Below are 5,437 nucleotides of genomic sequence, written 5' to 3' on the forward strand. Positions count from 1 at the left end.
AATCAAAGAAGTACTTCCTGGAAAAAAAAGGGAACTAGTTCAGGCTCATCACTTCTGAAGTGTAAAAGTACATTTGATTCAGGCTCAACACTTATGAAGTGTAAAAATACATTTGATTCAGGCTCACCACCCAATTCAGTACATACATTCAAACAAAAAAACTGTATTAGGATCCTACTCTACACAACATCTTCATTGAGAAGAAAAACACACAAGAACATGACTTGTGAATCACTTATCCTAACTGAACTTTATGGTTCAGAAAAAAGCAGATCCATTTCTCCTATTTGGGTGAACCCCTGCATAGAAAATGAATGTGCTTCCACGTCCTTCAAAACAGCCACCCCATTACTAATTGGAAACTACCACCTCTATGCCCTAGAAAACGAATCTCTACAAACAACAAGAAAAGAGAGAAGAAGAAGAAGAACAAACAACAAGGAACCTCTAAGGATCTGGCGGATTCCTTACTTCGAAACTCCGCCGCCGCCGATCTCCCGCACCAGTAGACGCCGCCATCGCCGATCTCCAGCACTAGGCTCTCCGTATCTCAGCCGGCACAGAGAAGAAAAAACGGAGTGGAGAGGCCGATGATATAAACAGAGTGCCTTCTATCTCGTACTACATTCTACAGGCCTGGGCTTCTGCGTCGAAAACGGTCTGGCCGGACTACAAAAAAAAAGGGACAGGCCGTGAGCCGAACACCAGATGGGTCGAGCCCCCGTCGATGCGAAGCTCTCCACGTCGACAAACACAAATCACGGCGCATCTCAATCCGACGGATGGAAAAGTGAATGAGACCATTTTATTTGTCAGCTGAATGAGTTTTAGCAAAACCGTTTAAAATTTTGCGTGGTTTGTACCCAATAATGTGAGTGTGATGTTTACACGTGAATGTCATGTACACCTTGCATGTGTAAGTGTTGATAATGATGAATTTAACAAGTTCACAAATAGTATGAATGATTCGGCGTCGTACTCATATCGGAGTGCCTTTATTTGATGAGGTTTTTATTTCTGTGCCCCTGGTTCGTTAGTTCTACTTATTCATCCCCATACTCTTAACTTTTGCTCACTTTTCCTCACTCCTTTGGCCGAAACCCTCAGAACTGGTCACAGCGGACGTTGCCGTCGGGTCAATGGCTTGACCGTTAACTCTGGTGAGTGGGGCCGCGTATGGCCGAGTCCACATTTTCACCGTTACATGCTAATGAGTGGGGCCGCAAAACTGAGACTCGCTATAACCTGAATCAGATCCAGTCACTTCCGCGCTGCCCCCTCCATCGCTGTTGTGCCGCCTCCGCCGTAGTCGTGCCGCCTCCGTCCCATGTAGCCTCTCTCCCCATCAAGGATTAGGAAGCGATGTCGGGGGAGCACCCCGTTTGGCCCATTGACCGTGGAGATGATTAGGTCGAATCAGAGGCGGATAATTCATGGATTCCAATTGGGTAAGGATCGTTTTCATATCAAATTGATTAGGAGATCTGTAAATTAGACTGTATTTGACCACCGTTGGCATGAATCGGTGCAATTTTTTTGAAAATTTTCGGCCTAACTGCGCCCTTTATTTCAATCAAATAGGGTTGATCCTACACTTGCTTTTCGGCTAGCGGTTAGAATGGAAACTAGCAAGCTACGTGGAACTAAACCGTATCTGATTTCTGGATTTTTCTATCCGAAAGTGGTAGAAATCAGTGTTTCGTTCACAGATTTCTGCGAGGCACTCTGTTGTGAGTATCCGTGGAGCCCTGCCGATGCTGTTGAACTGAGATATTTCGACAGTACCGAGCAGAGATTTGTCCCAATAACTTGTGATGAGCATCTAGGATTGCTATTTAGTTTGAATGCTAACAACCATTTCGGTAAAATCCATATCGGTGTGCTTCAGGCACGCAAACACCATATCTCGAAGGGGAAGGGTGTTCAGACATCATCCATCTCTCCTAATAGCGAGCGTCCTCGCACTCCTTATAGGTCGAGACAAAGTAAACCTAGTGGTTCAGAAATCCACAACATGTCGGCTGCCGTTAATTCTGCCACTTCTTGATACGTCTCCAACATATCTATAATTTATAAAGTATTCATGCCATTATATTATCTGTTTTGGATGTTTAATGGGCTTTATTATACACTTTTATATTATTTTTGGGACTAACCTATTAACCGGAGGCCCAGCCCATATTGCTGTTTTTGCCTATTTCAGTGATTTGCGGAAAAGAAATATCAAACGGAGTCCAAACGGAATGAAACCTTCGGGAACGATCTTTTTGGAACAGAAGCAATCCAGGAGACTTGGAGTATACATTAGGGAAGCAACGAGGAAGCCACGAGGCAGGGAGGCGCGCCCTACCCCCTGGGCGCCCCCACCCTTGTGGGCCCCTCGTGGCTCCCCTGTGCGACTTCTTTCGCCTATATATGTCCATATACCTTAAAAACACCGTGGAGCAGAATAGATCGGGAGTTCCGCCGCCGCAAGCCTCTGGAGCAACCAAAAACCAATCGAGACCCTGTTCCGGCACCCTGTCGGAGGGGGGATCCCTCACTGGTGGCCATCTTCATCATCCCGACACTCTCCATGACCAGGAGGGAGTAGTTAACCCTCGGGGCTGAGGGTATGTACTAGTAGCTATGTGTTTGATCTCTCTCTCTCTCTCTCTCTCTCTCTCTCGTGTTCTTGAGGTGATACGATCTTAATGTATCGCGAGCTTTGATATTATAGTTGGATCTTATGATGTTTCTCCCCCTCTACTCTCTTTTAATGGATTGAGTTTTCCCTTTGAAGTTATCTTATCGGATTGAGTCTTTAAGGATTTGAGAACACTTGATGTATGTCTTTTCGTGCTTATCTGTGGTGATAATGGGATATTCACGTGATCTACTTGATGTATGTTTTGGTGATCAACTTGCGGGTTCCATGAACTTATGCATAGGGGTTGGCACACGCTTTCGTCTTGACTTTCTGGTAGAAACTTTGGGGCACTCTTTGAAGTACTTTGTGTTGGTTGAATAGATGAATCTGAGATTGTGTGATGCATATCATATAATCATGCCCACGGATACTTGAGGTGACAATGGAGTATCTAGGTGACATTAGGGTTTTGGTTGATTTGTGTCTGAAGGTGTTATTCTAGTATGAACTCTATGATAGATCGAACGAAAAGAATAACTTCGTGTTATTTTACTATGGACTCTTGAATAGATCGAACAGAAATTATAACTTTGAGGTGGTTTCGTACCCTACAATAATCTCTTCGTTTGTTCTCCGCTATTAGTGACTTTGGAGTGACTCTTTGTTGCATGTTGAGGGATAGTTATATGATCCAGTTATGTTATTATTGTTGAGAGAATTTGCACTAGTGAAAGTATGAACCCTAGGCCTTGTTTCCTACCATTGCAATACCGTTTACGCTCACTTTTACCACTTGTTACCTTGCTGTTTTTACAATTTCAGATTACAAAAACCTATATCTACCATCCATATTGCACTTGTATCACCATCTCTTCGCCGAACTAGTGCACCTATACAATTTACCATTGTATTGGGTGTGTTGGGGACGCAAGAGACTCTTTGTTATTTGGTTGCAGGGTTGTTTGAGAGAGACCATCTTCATCCTACGCCTCCCACAGATTGATAAACCTTAGGTCATCCACTCGAGGGAAATTTGCTACTGGCCTACAAACCTCTACACTTGGAGGCCCAACAACGTCTACAAGAAGAAGGTTGTGTAGTAGACATCAAGCTCTTTTCCGGCGTCGTTGCCGGGGAGGTGAGTGCTTTAAGGTATATCTTTAGATCTTGCAATTGAATCTTTTAGTTTCTTGTTTTATCACTAGTTTAGTTTATAAAAAAAAACTACAAAAAAATGGAATTGAGTTTGTATCATATGCTTCATCTTTTTAATATCTTTCATGAGAATGATGGTAAGGAAAATTGTGCTCAAGTGCTAGAAGAAGAAGTCTATAAAATGTTTGGCACTAAATCTTTGAATGATGAGCATGATTGCCATGTTGTTAGTATGAATTCTTTGAATACCCATGATGCTAATGATATGCAAAGCCACAAGCTTGGGGATGCTATGTTTGATGAATATAATATTTTTTGTCCCCCAAGTTTTGATGAGAATATTTATTATGATGAAAGCGTGCCTCCTATTTATGATGATTATATTGATGAAAGTGGATTTGGAGAGGTCATGACTTTATTTAGTGATGAATCCACTATTTCGGAAGAGCTTCCAATTTATTATGAGAACAAAGTTGCTATCTATGATGATTATTGTGATGACTCGTATGCTATTAAGAATAATGATAACCATGAAACTTGTCTTCATGATTTTAGTTTTCAGTTGGATTATGCCTCACATGATAGTTATTTTGTTGAGTTTGCTCCCACTATTATTCATGAGAAGAAATTTGCTTATGTGGATAGTAATAAAAATTCTATGCTTGTAGATCATGAAAAGAATGATTTATGTGCTGGTTATATTGTTGAATTCGTCCATGATTCTATTGAAAAATTATTATGAGAGAGGATCATATGCTTCTACATATTGCAATAATATCAAGTTTCCTCTCTATGTGTTGAAAATCTTGAAGTTATGCTTGTTTTGCCTTCCTATGCTAGTTGATTATTGTTCCCATAAGTTATTTGCTCACAAAATCCCTATGCATAGGAAGTGGGTTAGACTTAAATGTGCTAGTCATATTCTTCATGATGCTCTCTTTATGTTTCAATTCTTATCTTTTATGTGTGCATCATGGAAATCAACATGCCTAGCTAGGGGTGTTAAACGATAGAACTTGTTGGGAGGCAATCTAATTTTATTTTCTTCCTTTGCTTTTTGTTCCTGTTTAGTAATAAATAATCCATCTAGCCTCTGGTTAGATGTGGTTTTATGTTTTAATTAGTGTTTGTGCAAGTAGAACCTTTGGGAAGACTTGGGTGATGTCTTTGTGATCTTGCTGTAAAAAAACAGAAACTTTAGCGCTCACGAGATTAGCTGCCATGTTTTACTAGAGAGTGCTTTTAGGTTGATTATTTTCGCAGATGATTAATAGACAAATTGCTCAGGTCCACCAATTTATTTCAGAAATTTTGGAGTTACAGAAGTATATGTTTGATACAGATTAATACAGACTGTTCTGTTTTTGACAGATTCTGTTTTCTATGTGTTGTTTGCTTATTTTGATGAATCTATGAGTAGTATCGGAGGGTATGTGAAAGTGCTAGTTATCGACTAGAGGGGGGGGGGGGTGAATAGGCAATTTTTGTCAAAGTCTTCAAAACGTGGAAGTTTCGAAGACAAACAATAGAAATGACCTAATTGGTATGCAGCGGAAGATAAACTACAACAAGCAAGCCATAGTCAAATATGCAATAATGTTAACGTACGAAGACTAATAGCAGCTAGGTAGTAAGGATTAGGATGGAAGATAG

The sequence above is a fragment of the Triticum dicoccoides genome, chromosome 3B, assembly GCF_002162155.2.
Source record: "Triticum dicoccoides isolate Atlit2015 ecotype Zavitan chromosome 3B, WEW_v2.0, whole genome shotgun sequence".
In the NCBI taxonomy this organism is placed as follows: Eukaryota; Viridiplantae; Streptophyta; class Magnoliopsida; order Poales; family Poaceae; genus Triticum; species Triticum dicoccoides.